General features: G+C 39.7%; 1 long non-coding RNA gene across 1 annotated transcript; it reads left to right on the top strand.

Moving 5' to 3' along the window:
• The first annotated feature begins 1,901 nt into the window (after positions 1 to 1,901).
• LOC116599642 lies at positions 1,902 to 17,911 on the top strand. Its single transcript, XR_004289437.1, has 3 exons — positions 1,902 to 1,978; positions 13,590 to 13,723; positions 17,289 to 17,911. It is a non-coding gene; the product is annotated as an uncharacterized LOC116599642 (long non-coding RNA).
• Positions 17,912 to 18,487: the final 576 nt, after the last annotated feature.

Here is an 18,487-nt window from a genome sequence, read left to right as displayed (position 1 = left end):
TCCCCATGCGGGGCTGGATCCCAGGACCCTAAGATCATGACCTGAGCTGAAGGCAGAGGCTTAAACCACTGAGCCACCCAGATTTTTATTATTATTTTTAAATTCCCTATAGGAAACGTATCCATTGCCGATAAGACCTACACCCTCACAGATTCCTCCTGCCCATCACACATCTTAGTATGCTCTGCACATACAAAAATCCTGGTTTTAATAGGATTATGTTTGGAAAGTATCAAATAATAGAGTGAGAGAAAACAGTAGCATCTCATATTTTAATCAAACATTTCAATTTACTCCCTCTATTCCATTATTTGAACACTGTATCTTTGGGCCAAAGATAATGAAAGGAGGAGGCCAGCTCAGCAATGAGGACACAGCAGTCGGCAACTCTAAGATTAATTTAGGATAGTGACTTTTGCAATCAGATATCAGGAAAGGCACACATCCCGAGGCTGCTTCCTGAATGTCTTTCAGCTGTGTCTTCTTAGGTGGCATTCAGGGCTCTTCAGTAATGTTTGCATTCTTGTCCCTAAATACCCTAGACACATGCATTCTTTGAAAATAGCAAGAATAATAGATGCAATTGGTTAAGTACCCATTTTGAGTTAGACATTAATTTGTATAGATTCATTTATACTGAGAACAAACCTCTGGGGAATGCAAAATAATCTCCATATAATAGCTACTAAGTAGGGAACCTCAGATTTGAACTCCAAGTCATTTAATGCCGAAATCATTTCTCTTTCCATTATGACGACCCTTTACTAGATCTGAAACCTTGTGTGAGGTAAACATTTTGTTTGTTGAACATCTGTTTTCATTTCCTTTATGAAAAGCATCAGATTTCTCCATTGGGGAACTGCATCTTTTCCATTAGATACATTCATAGTGAATCTTTCAATCAAAATGCCTCACCACCCAGCTGTCCTGACATAGGGGTGATCCAAGAAAAGCCAATCAAATTCTCCATCCCTAGATTTTAAATTTTGAGCAGAATAGAATGTCATGGTTATTGATGGGATTTATTCATCCTCATGGTGAAGCCCTAAGGAGAATCTTCATTCGTTTATGTTAATTTCAGAATTGGCATAGTCCTGGTCCTTTCATAGGCCTGTTCAGAGTTTTATTTAATTCTGAAGCTATTCCACAGATTTTCCATAACTTGCTTTTTAGCATAAATTAACAAGAGTTGATAACAGGATATCTACGGACCATAACCAAAGAACTTCAACAAACATTGCCATACACTGTGCTTTTTTGTTTTTTTAAGACAAAGGAAACAAAAATTACCAACTAATCCTTATGGGAACACTTGCTTCCTTCTATGCTGTACTTTTTACTCTGATTTCTTCTTGTTTTAGAACATGCCGCTGGTGAGGGTAGGGGACTTCAGTATAATTACATAGATCTATAAAGAGAGCAGAGGACCCTGGGGGCTCTGAGATACACTGCAGGATTGCAGACGCCCATGATATAGACATGGAAGCTAAGAAATAGATGAAGTAAAAGATTTAATTAAAATTAGAGTGAATTAACGGACAACCTGGAACAAGGCACCAGCTATCCACTATAAAGATGGACTTTTAAGGGGAAAAAGTTGGGGAAAGGCACAAACCAGGAAAGAGACTCTTAACTATAAAGAAAAAATTGATGGTTACCAGAGGGGTGGTGGGTGGGGGGATGGGTGAAAAAGGCGATGGGGATTAAAGAGACACTTAATATGGTAAAAATAATTTTTTTTAAAAAGGGTGGCCTTTTATATAGTGCTTAGGCAATATAATTACATCAATTTTTAAAAGATTTATTTATTTATTTTAGAGAGAGAGAGCAAGCATGAGTGGGAGGGCAGAGGGAGAGAGAATCTCAAGCAGACTCCATGCTGAGCATAGAGCCCATTGTGGGGCTTGATCTCATGACCCTGAGATCACGACCTTTGCTGAGACCAAGAGTCAGACGCTTATCCAACTGCACCACACAGGTACGTCTATAATTACAACATTTTAAATGACTCTACAATATAGATTCTTCCAAACCTTTAGGCAAAATTTGCATTTTTGCCCCCAGAAAATTGTTTTACAACAAAAATCTTAGTTTAAACTAATTCTTAAAACCGGTACAGTGGATGTATTGTTTTTGAGGAAATAAAATGATTTCTTCATTTATAAAATTACAGAACATAGATTAGCTAATAGAAACTCCATCTCTCTTTAAAGATACCTTGAACATTAAATGACCCAGATGCCTAGTTCTAAGAATATCTTATTACTCTAATCCATGTGCTGAAGATAATTTGGTCTTTGGCTAGAGGCCCAGTATTTGTTAAGAAATCAATTTGTCATCTTGGGAGTATTACTTATTACTTCACAAAGGATTTCCTTTCCAATGAATTCAAGATAAAACATGGCTGAGAATAATTCATTTGTTTACCTTTCCATACATATTTACATTTATGTGGTCAGCATGTACTTACTGACCGTTTTGCAGAAGGGATTAAAGGTGACAAAGGTAAAAAGGATTTATCACCTTAAGGAGCTATAACAAAGAAAAAAACATGCAAAACAATTTCCCAAAGTAGTATATATTGTCTATAGCTAAAGAATATATAAAAGCCTCCCCACTACCATCAAAAATAGTTCTATTATATATTCTGGTTTGTTATTTATAATGCACTTATTCCTACTTGGAATTACACATTCAAGCATTTAATTATTGTCTTTATTATATAACTTACACTGGAATAGAAGATGAATGAGGATAAGAACCTTGGTCCATCTCTGTATTCCCAGCAATGAGAACAGTGCCTGGCACAAGGAAAACAGTAAATATTGGCAATATGAATGAATGAGAAGATTTCAAAGACAAAGAGGAGACTGAATGGTGTCACAAAACCTTAATTTATCCTGAAGGATAAAGCCAATAGGGATAGGAGGGCATTTAAGGAAGCAACTTATTTCAGAGAACATAGTTGAAGGCATAGGACGGGGAGAGATTTAGATTGGTGTGTTGAAGGAAGAGCAAAAGCTCAAGTTAACAGATTTGAAAGAATTCTTAGGACTGAATCATGAACTTTCAACTTTAATTTCTCAAAAACAGGACTGTTGTTTAAAGGTTTTATGAAAGGGAAGTGAGAGGATGCTGTCTATTGAGGAATCACTACTGCAGCACTACAGTCATTGATTTGAGCACTTGAGTTGGATCAGGGAGATCAGTTAGGAGGCTACTGAAAGAGTCCAGGTAAAAGCCAAAGGTCATTGAAAGTGGGGGAAGAGAAAATTAAAATTAATGATTCTGTGTTTACTGGAAGTCTGACTATATGGGCCATCTCATTTACAGTACTTTATTCACTGAAAAAATTAAGTGCTACCAGCCACACTTGCCTCTTAACTTGAGCATCACTCAAGAATAGAACTCAAGCAAAGTAAAGTGCAATTTTCTCAATATGGGACATCAGCTAAAAACAGAAGAGCACAGCAGTTCCTAATTGCTGGACTGGTGACTTTTTTTTACCAAGGTAGGGAGATCAATTTGAACTAGCAACAAAACGCAATGTGTTCTGCAGCTAAACATCTCTCTAAAGGCAGTCTGACCAAGAGGAGGTCTGCAAAATTCAAACCTGCTACAAATAAAAAGTGTAAAAATATTTTCAAGTTCTTGGGAATGGAATAAAAATATTTTAAGTACTCTATGATTTGGGGCAATTAAGGTAATAATTTTTGGCTTTTATTATTATCCTACAACGTATAGCTGTTAGAGACTCCTACTCCAATCACATACTTCTCAGATCACAGTACAGTCATGATGTTAAAATACAGCAGTTTGGGGAGCAATGGGGCAGGGAGTTAAGGCTGTTACAAATCATTTCTATTAAAAACAACTTAAAACGTGCTAGCTTATACATAGTTCACTTATTTTCCTTGACTACAGCCAATTCAAAATTATACCCTAAAACAAGTTCACACTCATTCCTTGGCATTATCCCAGGCTTTCTTGAACATAAAGGAAGAGGTCAGAATGCCAGGTCACTAGAGATTTTTATCACACTGCCTAGTCCCAGGGGAGTAAGATAAAAATGTGATGATTCCAATTATTTTTAAACAGTTGATTATCAATAACTACAAGAAGATGCATTTTGGATTCCTTTAATGCCCATGCCCGAAATGACCTGGCACAGACTTGAGTCAGCAGTCCTTGGGCCTGGTGGCAGCCGCTGCCACTGCTGGAGCCACTGTCACCACCACCTGCACCAGAGAAGACCCAGCTTGGACTGGAGCCCATGGTCCCGGGAATGACAGCCATGGGGGCTGGGCTCACTGAGACCAGTATCACTCGTGGTTTTGGTGGCACAGGGGTACAGAGACAAGCAGAGGTCTCGGTGATTACAGATGGGGAGTCTATATGTTCTGGAGGATTTGGCAGATCTCTCAGGCAGAGATCTCGGTGTGGACAGGTTATCTTGCTCTGACCCTCCAAAAAGGCATGAAAAGTTGCCAAAGAACAAAAGCCTCCAGAGAACAAAAGCCCAAACTCCAGAGAACAAAAGCACAACTCTGTCCAAGCAGGACTGACTAAAAAACAATGCAGCAGGCCCCTCCCCCAGAAGACAATCTGAAAGAACAAGAGGACGACAACCACAGGGTCCCCATAAAACTGTAAAACCCCCAAACCAGGAGAAAACGGTATATTAAACTCCTGGTGTTGCCTCACGGCCTGTATGTTTCATAGATACAACTTTTCTCTTTTTTTAAATTCTTTTTTTTTTTTTTAACTTTATCATTTCAACTAGATGTTTAATAAAACAAATTCCACAGTAACTTTTTAACTTGAACTTTCTCATTTTTTTAAATATATATAAGTTTCAAGGCAGTCCTTTCTTTCCTATTTAATACTAACTTTATATATATGCCAGTTTTAATTTCCCTGTATCTCTGGGAAGTAGCGTTCTCTAGCAAAAAGAACAAAATACACACAGGCAGAACTTCCTCGCCCACATCAAGAGATTATAACCACCTTCTCATCACCCCTCACCCCTTTTATTCTGGGTTCCTTTTTTGTTGTTGTTTTTGATCTTTTTGCTTATTTTGTTTTTCTACTTTATAAATCTTACTCTTTGTTTTCATTTTGGCTGTTTTTTTATTTGCTTGTTTTGTTTTGTTTTTGGTGGTAACTTCTAATTCTGCTGAATCTTCACAAGGTACACTTTGCCTGGATTGTGGTTGGTATTTTTGGTAGTATATTCCCTCAACCACAACTCAACAGAATGACTAGGAGGAGGAACTCCCAACAAAGAAGAGACCCAAAGACAATGGCCTATCCTGTAGATCTAATGGATATGGATCTAAGCAAGATGTCAGAAATAGAATTCAGGATAGGAGTTATGAAGACAATAGTCAGGCTGGAGAAACCTATCAATTGCAACATAGAGTCACTAAGGGCAGAAATGAGAGTGGATCTAAAGAACTTAAAAATTCTATCAATGAGATCCAATCTAATCTAGATACTCTAACAGGGTAAATGAGGCAGAGTAATGAATTATTGATCTTGAAGACAAACTGATAGAAAAGAAGGAGCAGAAGGAGGCCTGGAACAAACAGCTTAAAATCCATGAAAACAGAATTAGAGTAATAAATGATGCCATGAAAGTTCCAATGTCAGAATTATTGGGATCCCTGAGGGAGTGAAGAGAGAAAGAGGACTAGAATATATGGTTGAGCAAATCATAGCTGAGAATTTCCCTAGTCTGGGGAATGAAACAAGCATTCATGTCCTAGAGGCAGAGAGGCCCCTCCCAAGATCAAGGAGACCAGACCAATTCCCAGGCATGTAATAGTAAAACTCACAAATCTTAGAACAAGGAAACCATGTTAAGGGCAGTTAGAGGGAAGAGATTACTTACATACAGAGGGAGGAACATCAGAATAATGTCACACCTGTCCACAGAGACAAGCCAGGAAGGGCTGGCAAAACATATTCAGGGTAATAAATGAGAAGAAAATGCAGACAAGAATTCTTTATCTATCAAGGCTGTCATTCAGAATTGATGTAGTGATAAGGAGCTTCCAGAACTGGCAGAGACTAAAAGAATTTGAGGCCACTAACCCTGGAAGAAATATTAAGGGAATATTCTATAAAAGAAGAAAGACTCCAAGAGTGATACAGAACAGAAATATACAGAGACAATCTATAGAAACAAGGACTTCACAGGCAACATTATGACAATAAAATCTTATCTTTCAATGATCACTCTCAACATGAACAGCCTAAATGCTCCCATAAAATGCACAGGGTTCTAGATTGGATAAAAAGACAGGACCCATCCATATGCTGTCTACAAAAGACTCATTTTGAACCTAAAGATATATCCAGACTGAAAAGTGTAGAGATGGAGAACCATCTTTCATGCCAACAGACCTCAAAAGAAAGCTGGGGTAACAATTCTCATATCAGACAAATTAGCTTTTAAGCTAAAGACTGTAGTTAGAGATACAGAAGGACACTGTATCATTCTTAAAGGCTATATCCAACAAGAATATCTAACAATCATAAATTTCTATGCCCCCAACATGGGAACACCAACTACATAAGCCAACTGATAACCAAAATAGAGAGACATAGTGCTGATAATACTTTTTTTTTTAAAGATTTTATTTATTTATTTGACAGAGAGAGATCACAAGTAGGCAGGCAGGCAGAGAGAGAGGGAGAGGGAATCAGGCTCCCTGCTGAGCAGAGAGCCCGATGTGGGCCTCCATCCCAGGACCCTGAGATCATGACCTGAGCTGAAGGCAGCGGCTTAACCCACTGAGCCACCCAGGTGCCCATGCTGATAATACTTTAATACTAGAAGAGCTCAACACTCCACTTTCAGCAATAGACAGATTATATAAGCAGAAAGTCAGCAAAGAAACAAGATCTTTGAATGACGCACTGGTCAAGATGGACCTCATAGATATGTACCCTAAAACAAAAGCATACTCATTGTTCTTGAGTACACATGGAACTTTCTCCAGAATAGACCCCACATACTGAATACAGTAGAGACTCACAAATCAGGTCTCAACTAATAGCGAAAGATTAAGATTATTCCCTACATATTCTCAGACCACAATGTTTTGAAACTGGACTCAATCACAAGAAAAAGTTTGGAAGAAATTCCAATACTTGGAAGCTAAAGACCATCCTGCTCAAGAATGTTTGGGTCAACCAGGAAATCAAAGAAGAACTTAAATAATTCATGGAAACTAATGAGAACAAAGACACATCAATTCAAAACCTATGGGATATGGCAAAAGTAGTTCTAAGGAGGAAATACATAGCCATCCAAGCCTCTCTCAAAAAAACCAAACCAAACCAAAACAAACAAACAAACAACAACAACAAAAAACAACAAAAACAAAACCCAGAAAAATCCCGAATACACAAACTACCTTTACAACTTAAAGAACTGAAGAATCAACAAATTAAACCTAACCCACACACAAGAAGGGAAGTAATTAAGATTAAAGCAGAGATAAATGCATTAAAAATGACAACTACAGTAGAACACATTAACAAAACTAGAAGCTGGTTCTTTGAAAGAATTAATAAGATCAACAAACCACTAGCCAGACTTATCCAGAAGAAAAGAGAAAGGACTCAAATTAATAAAATTATGAATGAAAGGGGAGAAATCACAACTAACACTAAAGAAACAAATACAATAATCAGAAATTATTATCAACAACTATATGCCAGTAAGTTAAACAACCTAGAAGAAATGGATGCATTCCTGGAAACCTATAAAATTCCCAGACTAAAACAGGAAGAAATTGACAACTTGACTAGATCAATAACTAGTAATGAGATTGAAGTGGTGATCAAAAACTTCTCAAAAACAAGTGTCCAGGACCTAACAGATTCCCTGGGGAATTCTACCAAACATTCAAAGAAGAAATAATATCTATTCTCCTGAAGCCGTTTCAAAAAATAGAAACAGAAGGAAAACTTCCAGACTCTATGAGGCTAGCATTACCTTGATCCCCAAACCAGGCAAAGAACCCAACAAGAAGGAGAATTTCAGACTAATATCCCTGATGAATATGGATACCAAAATTCTCAACAAGGTCCTAGCTAATAGGATCCAACAGTACATTGAAAGGGTTATCCAACACAACCAGATAGAATTTATCCCTAGGATACAAGGGTGGTTCAGCCACAAGTCAATCTATGTGATAGATTTACAAAACAGTCTATGTGATAAAACACATAAATAAGAGACAAGAACCACATGGTCCTCTCAATTGATTCAGAAAAAGCATTTAACAAGATACAGCATCCTTTCTAAGACTCTTCAGAGTATAGAGATAGAACATTCCTCAATTTTATAAAATCCATCTAAAAAACCCACAGAGAATATCGTTCTCAAGGGAGAAAAGCCGAGAGTCTTTCCACTGAGATCAGGAACACAACAAGGATGCCCACTCTCACCACTATTGCTCAAAATAGTGCTAGAAGTCCTAGCAATAACAGACAACAAAAAGAAATAAAAGGTATTCAAATTGGCAAAGAAGAAGTCAAACTTTCTTTCCAGAAGATATGATACTTTATGCGGGAAAACCCAAAAGATTCCACCCCAAAATTACTAGATCTCATACAGCAATTCAGTAATGTGGCAGGATACAAAATCAATGCACAGAAATCAGTTGCTTTCTTATACACTAACAATGTAACTGTAGAAAGAGAAATTAGAGAATTGATTCCATTTACAATAGCACCAAAAACCATAAAATACCTTGGAATAAACTTAACCAAAGAGGTAAAGGATCTATACTCTAGGAACTACAAAACACTTATGAAAGAAATGGAAGAAGACACAGAAAGATGGAAAAATATTCCATGCTCATGGAGCAGAGGACAAACCATTATTAAAATGGCTATGCTGCCCAGCGCAAACTATACTTTCAATGCCATCCAGATCAAAATGCCAATAGCATTTTTCAAAGTGCTGGAAGAAACAATCCTAAAATTTGTATGGAACCAGAAAAAAACCCAAATTGCCAAGGAAATGTTGAAAAAGAAAAACAAAGCTGGAAGCATCATGTTGCCTGATTTCAAGCTGTATTACAAAGCTGTGATCGCCAAGACAGCATGGTACTGGCACAAAAACAGACACAGAGGCCAATGGAACAGAGTAAAGAGCCACATATGGATTCTCAACTCTATGGTTAACTAATCTTCAACAAAGCAGGAAAAAATAGCCAATGGAAAAAAGATAGTCTCTTCAATAAACGGTGCTGGGAAAAATGGACAGTTATGTGTAGAAGAATGAAACTAGACCATTCTCTTACACCATACACAAAGATAAACTCAGAATGAATAAAAGACCTCAGTGTGAGACAGGAATCCATTAAAATCCTAGAGGAGGACATAGGCAGCAACCTATTCAACATTGGCCACAGCAACTTCTTTCAAGACCCGTCTCCAAAGGCAAGGGAAACAAAAGCGAAAATGAACTTTGAGACTTCATCAAGATAAAAAGCTTCTGCACAGCAAAGGAAACAGTTAACAAAACAAAGAGGCAACCCATGGAATGGGAGAAGATATTTACAAATGACATTACAGACAAAGGGCTGATATCCAATGTCTATAAAGAACTCCTCAAATCAACACCCAAAAAATGGATAATAATGTCAAAAAATGGGAAGAAGACATGAACAGACACTTCTCCAAAGAAGACATAAAAATAGCTAACAGACACATGAAAAAATGTTCACCAGTTAGAACGGCCAAAATTAAGAAGACAGTAAACAACATGTGTTGGAGAGGATATGGAGAAAGGGGAACCCTCTTACACTGTTGGGGGGAATGCAAGTTGGTGCAGCCCTTGTGTCCATAGATAGATGAATGGATGAATGGATAAAGAAGTTGCAGTGTATGAATATACATTGGAATGTTACTCAGCCACTAAAGACATGAGTGGACCTAGAGAGTACTATGCTAAGTGAAGGAAGTCAGAAAAAGACAAATACAAAAGGATTTCACTTAGATGTGGGATTTATCAAAACGAACAATCAAAACGAACAACCAAAACAGACCCAAATACAGAGAATAATCTGGCAGTTGACAAAGGCAAGAGGGGTAGGACAATTATTGAAATAGGCAAAGGGAGTTAAGAGGTATAAAACTCCCGCTATAAAATAAGATATAAAGATGAAAAGTATGGTATAGAGATTGCCATCAATAATGCTATGATAACCACTGTATGATGACAGATGGTGTCTACACTTACCATGGTGAGTGGTGAGCAATGTATATAATTGTTGAATCACTGTGTTGTACACCCAAAAATGTGACATTGTATGCCAACTGTATTTCAATAATTAAGAACAAACCTGGTCCCAAACCCTTAGATCCTGGTCCCAAACCCTTCTTCTTCCTGCATGATCTCTATGCCCAGAACACACTTGATGTTTGACGTTCTTGGAATATATTGAACTTCTTTACCTCTGTTTTTCTTTTTGCCCCAAATGTTCTTCCTCTCCCTCTGTTCTCTGGTCTCTTTCAAGTGAGTGCTACCTGGCTCTCCTACTGTGAGCCATGCCACCAGCACCCTCACAGAACAGCAGCTGGAGTGTCTACCTGCTTTACAAGACTTAGGAGTTAGGTGGCTTTCTCCACGAAAAGATTGCAAGGCCCTTAAGGGGAAGGACTCTGTTTTACCCCCACTTGCCACATGCCTGACTCACATCAGTTCTTCACCAATGTTTTGGGAAGTTTTAGTAAATATTGAAGCAGTAACATCAAGAAGTGTTCTATTTGTGGTAACTTTCTATGTCACAAGCCTAATGAACAATTTTTTAAACACATCTATTTTGACATGTGTCTTTTCTTCAGCTAGAAAGATAATTGCTTCTTATCTTGGTTCTGTTAACTTAGCAAATATTTCTTGGATATTTTTGAGTCTAAACCCCATGGAGGTGATGTGATCAAAGATGAATATAATTGGGTTCTCAGCCTCACAATGAGCTGCTGAGCAATTACAGCTCATTTGTCTATGCTAAAATGGGTTCATAGGGTCAACCTTATGCTCAGATAGCAAGGCGGAGAAAAGAAGAAATTCTAATGTTAATTACAATTCGACTTTGGGGCTTAGGGGCTTCCTGACTTAGGTAGATAGTAGCTTACACTGACTTTAGATTTGAGTCATACTCTATCGCAGGCTTAGAAAAATCCCTAAATCCTCAATCCTGCATATAATCTTCTCTTCCCAATTAAACTGAAATATGTGACAGCCCAGATTTTAAGGGATTGCTTGAGGGGCAGGGTTTTCTCATCCTGAATCCAAAGCTCAGTATTTGGGACTTAGTCAGCAGTAGGAGATGGATTCTTAAAAAACGGGGTGTCCACCCCGTAAAAGTTAAATGCAAAAGAGGGGAAAATAAAGGTCTTGATGAGAGCATCATTTAGAGTCTCAAAGCCTTGGTCAGAGATGCTTATCCTCAGGGGAGCCAATCTCCAAATGCTCTGACCTGGCTAACAGGAGGGAGCACTACCCATGTCTGCTCCTGCTCCAGCAAGAGATGCGATTTCCAAATGCTAGCTTGGAAGACAGGCAGAAACTGTGGGTGCCTTCAACGGGCTATTTCAAATATTCAGGCTTAGGACAGATTGGGAAGATGCTGAAGGTTTTATGTTTTGCTTTTGTTTTTCACTTCGGTCAACCCCAGAAGATCTATCATGAACTCAGTCTGAGAAGTTAGATGGAGCAATGGCAAAAGCATAGGCTTTTGAGTCTGGCAGAGCTGGACTGGCTTCCAATTCCACCACTGTGCACTGTTGGACAAGTTGAAGAAGTGAAGTTGGGCAGACATAGGAGACATGCACCAGAAGCCTCGCCATAGTGACAGTCACCATTTCCAGACCAGTGTCCACATGTCCGCTATTGTGTGCTTCATGTGTGTCATCTGATGCTTGACATCTGCACTGTTGTGGGGGCATAGCAGGAGGGAAAAGAGCAGGAAAATGGCACAGAGTTCTCAGGGCTGTGAAAATGGCCCTGATATTGGAAGAGACCCCAAATTTTCTCACCCCCATTCTTTTGCTCAAATGGTTTTTGCTCTCAGGAATTCTTTCTCTGGAAATATCCCACCTGTGCTTCAAGGCTCTACCTACATGGTACCTTATCCGTGTGACAGCTCCCTGTCCATCCTCAGTGAGGGGGCTATCTCCCGTGCTCTCGTAGCACCTGCCCATGGTGATTTTATAGTTATGGGCCATGCTGTAATGGTTTCAGTTGCCCATATCCTACATCTGCCATAACTTCAGGAAAGGGAAAAAAAAAATCTCTTACTCAGGTTTATATCCTTAGTATCCTACACAGGGCTTGGCATATAGTAAGTGAAAAGCACATACTGATTTTTAAAGTATGTAAGTGCACTTTGGAGACATTTCCACCTGTTACATTAGTGCTCCTGGCAGAAACACCTGACCCCAACACAGACCTGTGTCTTAAGTTCCACTTGCAAAGCAGCAACTACGAGCAAGGGACAAAAATGTCCCTTTAGTCTGTAAACCAATGGGTCGAGCTGCTCAAATTTATGTAGTAGTATTTTGTTGAATTATTTAAATAATATCTGGCTATGCAGTTGATGGATTTGGTAAGTGAATGGGAATGACGTCTAGATGCCCTGAGATCTTCATGTCCACAATTTTTTCTGTATGAAGCTAATTTCATTTAGGTGCCCCATAGACCCCAGTGCCTAGTCAGGGAAGACGACCAGAGAGCTCCCCGGGGGAGAGGCCTCTCAGCCTTGGGACTGGAACAAAGTTAATTTTTCTTGTAACAAACTGGCAGCTTCCTCCCTTTTCTCTTTTCTAGTGCTTTCTCCCCCCACCACCCACCCACTTAACTAGTTCAGTGCTTGTATCCTCAGAAAAGGAAACGGAAGCAGACCAAAGATGTCCTCTGTGCCATGGCCCTGCCTCCCCCATGTTGTCAAAACAAATAGAAGAGAATTCCATCTGAATAAAGGGCATCACTACAGTCCAGGGTTAACACCGCCTTCTGAGTGCTACTGTTATTTGTTTCACAGATGAAGGCAAGGAGTGGACAATTCATGAAAGGCTGTTCCACCTTTAGAAAGGCTTTTAAATGCTGCAGCAAGCACCCTTTCCTGCTTGTTTACAAGTTACCATCTGAAACCAAGGGAACCATGGTAGATTCCTGGGTCATTACTGTATACCAGTACTTATCATTACTCATCTCATTAACACTCATGATGGTACAGTGAAAGAAGCCCCATGATGATGGTTCCTTCACAGAGGTGGATAAAATCTGGCCTTTCTCTTATGTATGACCTAGCCTTGCATTCCCTGAACTTTAGAATTTCAGGGCAGTAAAACTTCCTAACAAAATTTGAGGTTGTTCATTTTATTAACAGCGGCTACCTTTCAAAAATCAGCAACTGCTATCTATAATTAGCGTCATTTAATTAAAAAGGGCATTTGCTACTATAAGAGAGCACATCTAAGGAAGGATAAGTAGTCCTTCCACTGAGTGCATTTATCTGTGTGGAAAACATGCATAATCTAATATGCAGCAATTCTACCTTCAGGCTTTTATCTGAGATGACTCTTATCAATATACCCCAGGAGATATGCACAGAAGTGTTCAAGCAGCCCTGGCCATACGAGAAGTATCTGGGAAACAATCCTGATGGCCATCTACAGGAGGACGGATAAATACGTGGTATGTTTACGCAGTAAAGTATTATGCAGTAGTCAGGCTAAGTGAACAGCTGCATGAAAAAAATATGAATTTTAATAAAAGATTGAATATTAAAAATTCTGAGAAGTTTACATATAATAAGGCACACTGTTTATAAAGTAAAATTTTATGATATACTTTTTAGGATTCCATACAAATGTGTATGCATATAACTGTGTATATAATTGTTTGAAGAATGAAATATCGCAAGGGAAGGGAGGCGTGAGAATGAATTGAATGGGGATTACATATGCAGATTCAAGTTAAAATCCATGTTCTAGTTTCCATGTTGCATCGGAGATCTATCTCTACTTACGCAATTCTACTGTTTCAAACAAGCAAACAGACAAGGATTATGCATGGATGTATGATAAGAATAGGTCACAAAGAAGAAAATTATAATTACTAAAATATTAATCCATCGCTGTCACCTGAGATCCAAATGCAAACAACACGATAAGACCACAAATCCCTCAGTGTATTATTTTTTTCCCCATTTTCTTAAGGACCAATTTTATATTATGGGATAGCATTAGGCAGTGTATGAATCCACTTATGAAACAGTGATTGAGACCAACCAGTTTAAGTTTCCAAGAGAATAGACTGCAAAGAGAGCCGTCGAGTTAGGATGGTACCAAAACCTCCATTAGGGAGTTTGGATGAGAGACAAAGAAAAACCCCACTAAATGCACAAAGGACAGGCAAAAGACGACCGGACTGAGAAATATTCAAATCATGTAGAGGAGACAGCCAGAGAGCCTGGGTAGGAAATAAATGAAGGAACAGCTGGAAAGAACCTAATCATCTGTTAAAAGCACTGCCACTATAATCACTTATTAATTTACATCTCCTTCCTGTGTGAAATAGGAGATTTCCTATAGCAGGGAAAGTTTCCATTTATTCTACTTACTAGCAGGACCTGTATGGGGAGACCTGCAGAAGTTACAATCCAATTTACAAAATGCTGTAATTGACCTGAGGATACTACTCCCCTACTCAAACCTCATCCTTAGCCTCCACAGGTTGTTGGATAAAGTGGAAGCTTCTACAGGCCACTCGGTGACTTGGCCTCCCCCATCAGCCCAGCCTCACTCACCACGCCTGTCTCACATGCACTTTATACCAGTTTCTTTGCTTTGGTGGCCATTTCTTAGACTGCATCATGCATCCTCCCCCTTGGACATGTTGCTCTGTCTGGAAGGCTGTTTCCTCCGTTACCATCTACGTAATCCCACCAATTCTCCAGTCCTCAGCTCAGGCATCCCGTCGTCAGGAAACTATCCTTGATCACCCAGGCCAACAGGCCCTCCCTCTGAGCACCACCACCATATTTATAGTAATCATTGGTTGAAATTCTGTCATCTGCTCTATACTGAGAGCTCTACACGAGGGAAGACTGGTATTGTTCAGTATCTTTCAGAACGAGGCAAGGTGTACACACAGCCATGTGGCCATCTGTATGTCTCCACTGTATATTGTTCAGTAAACACTTGTAAGTGATTGATTGAACGTCAAAGTGAATTCTATAGCCAGACATAGTGTCCAGTAGGTAGAAGGAGGTTTACTTTAAACTGGACAGTGGTGGATTCAGCATTTAATTCAGCTACTGAGTGGATTCAGAGAGGGCCTAGATATCTGTCTGACAGGGAGGCCATGGGAGAGATTTAAGCATCAAATTTTTAACAGAGGGTTTCATTCTGCCAATGCTCTCTAGCTGTCTTTCTGACTCAGAGCTTCTAAGACCTTTTAACAGTGGCTTCATCATTTGGTTCTGAGCCAGTCTGGCATATGGCACAAGGTAGGCCTCCAGACCCTGCTGCTCAGGCATATCCATTGCAGCTCAGTCTCTGAAGGCCGGTTTGGCAGTCTATACCTGGGGTGCATTATTGACCCCATTTTCCAGATCTCCCTTTCTGATGCACAGGAACTTGCCCCTAGGTAAGTGATATATTTGCAATACACAGAAATTTGAAGCAGCCTCTTTGAGTTTCTTCTGGGGAACAGTAGCAACAGTACCTCTAAAATGCCAGTGAATCATCTCTAACTACAGCCTAAAATTATAAGATGAAGCCATCTGTATTACACTGGGAAAATAGCATGTAGCATAATTAATTCTTTGGATGTGATGATTACTTAGAATCACAGAAATACAGTGTTAGAAGGGTTCTCAGGAGGCCTTATCGAAAATTCCCAGATTCCTCCATAGACCTGTATTTAAACTTACCAAAAGCATAATTACTCCTTTCTTTAGATTATCTAGTCAGAATTTAAATATTGTCAGTAATGAGCTTGTGAAATTAGACAGATAACTTAATCTCTCTGGGCCTCAGTGTCTCATTTTTAAAAGTGGGGGCAGGAATGCATTTTTTTTTCCCCAGTAGACATGCTGATGTGAGGCCCCTTCACAGTTCCTGGGAAACAGAGGGTTACCTAAAGTAGTCACCATTCCCCTTTCTTGTTACTTTTGAAAGTACGGAATCTGCTATGTTCTACATATTCTGCCCCTGCTTTTACTACAAAGAAACCCCACAAGATTTTACTTTAAAGTCACAGTCACTAGAACTGGCAATGTCCTAGCTACCTCTTATCTTCACCTCATTGAGGAGTGGTATAGCATAGAGACAACAAGATTTTGAGTCAGATGATAGGATCAGGATGTAGCTCAGCTGATCACCATCTGTGAGACTCTAGGTAAGTCACAGCATTATTTATCATCTGGACTGCATATCTAATAAGAGCTTTCTCACGGAGCATCTTAGCTTGGCTGCCCGGGAAGCAATGCCTGAGACAAAGGTTTTTGTGGGAGTACCTTACTGAGCGGTGTGATTCCTGCAGCAGACATGGAGTCTAGGGAAAAAAAGCAGAAAGGAGTCAGAATCCATACAGGAACGTGTTGGCTTGCTGCTTGATCCAAGAGCATCTGAGAAGCAGGAAAAAATATGCCTCCTGGAGCTGTCTATCCGGAGGACTAAGGAGAAAGCATTTGTCCATTAGCTTCTATTTCCCATTGGTAAAACATTCACTTTGTAGGGTAATGTTCTCTACTTCTGATGCACACAGGTGTGGGCATCAAATCAAAAGGTGGTTTGCCTTCTGCCTATGGAGCAAGGCAAGGGATAAGTAGGAGGAGCCTGATGAGTCTGAAGCTGGTTAGAACCTGTACCAACCTAGTCAAAGCAACCACAGCTAGAGTAAGAGGTGCGGCTAAGATTTTTAACAGTGACTAAGAAGTACTTGCTATATTTCACCCCTTGCCCATTCTGATCCACTTGTGCCCTCATCCAAGTCCAGTTTACAACAGATGTCCCTTCCAGGTGGTGAGCGGCCACAATCTCTGTGAAGACCCTGTGAAGGGAGTAAGGAAACCAAATGAGCTGTGGCTGCTCACATGGCTCTAACCAGTGTCCCTGTCCACTCCTCTACCAGCTCGTCTATATATCGCTAACCTTTGGTCAGCACTTTAGTTGGTCTGGGTCATTTGTCTGGTGGGGTGATCCACACCCATATTCCAAGTAACCTGATTTCTTTATTGCTTTGCTTTTGTCAGGGCTTCTTTGCAACAACTGCCTGTTCATCCTTGAGCACAGAAAACAAATAGATACCTCAGAAAACCTCCTGGACTTTAGATCTACTCATTCCTCCACCTATTCCAACTTGTGGCAGCAGCTCCATCCTCATGGTCTTCGGAGTCAGTTACCCCTGATAGGAGTAACTTTCTTTGCCTGCTGGTTTATGGATTTTGAGAGCCAAAAATGACAAGGCTGTACTCATAATTTCAAGTTCAGAGGAATCCTTATATTGTCTTTCATAGAAATTTCCACCTGCTGAAATCCTGGCCTATAACTGAGAATACCTAACGTTTCGGAGATGGAAAACAAAATTTTCAAGTGGATCATTTGGAATGATGATGGCTAAAGACAATAATATTACCCTTTGGTTCTTGGAATCGTGTATTCTGGCCAGTAGAGACAGAGTACCATGAGCATAGGTCTACTGCATGTGCTGTATCCTGGAGTACAGTCGCCAACCCTGAGCTGGCACATTACTAAGTATTAGTAGGCTCTTCCACAGTTCTGTTATATGGGTGGATTGTAGGTTTAGTCTATAACATAAGACTAGTGGATGCTATGGTCAGATGCCGATTGTCTCACTTTCTTTGTTCACCATGATGACAGATAAAACATTAAATAAGCTCTCAAATAATGGCTCTGGCAGAATTTCTGTGGGCAAAAGAGGGAAATAGATACATATCCAGAGAAGGGCTCCATGTATGTAATGTTAAGTCACTTATCAGGTTACAAGTCAGATAAGGTCAAAATAAAACGGAAAAACTCTAATGTACTCAAGCTCCCACTTGGCTGGTTGGGCTTCTCAAGAAACTGTACCATAATGAGGACTTAATAGTGGCCTCTGCTCAGGCAGGTTTTTCATTTCCTAGTGGCAGCAGCTCATTCAGTTTTTCCCCAGTCAGGGAGATTCAAGCGCACTCTTGCCAGACAAATAGCTTCCAATCCAGTGCCAGAGGCTGTGTTGATTTGTGCCAGTACACAGACCACACCCAGCCCAGCAGCTGAGATTGCTGTCACCTCTTTGTTTATAGCACTCCTTCGTTATCAAGCATAATCCACCTGGGCTTCCAGGGGTCACAGATTAATTAAATGGCAACTACCACCTCTTTGAATCTTTGGCAGTATCACTAATCTGCGGTTTCTCTTTGGATAGGACATTGTTTCTAACTTCCTATCT

This window comes from Mustela erminea, chromosome 9 (assembly GCF_009829155.1).
Source record: "Mustela erminea isolate mMusErm1 chromosome 9, mMusErm1.Pri, whole genome shotgun sequence".
Classification (NCBI taxonomy): Eukaryota; Metazoa; Chordata; class Mammalia; order Carnivora; family Mustelidae; genus Mustela; species Mustela erminea.
The sequence above is the reverse complement of the archived record's forward strand: the minus strand, read 5'-3'. Positions and strand labels throughout refer to the sequence as shown.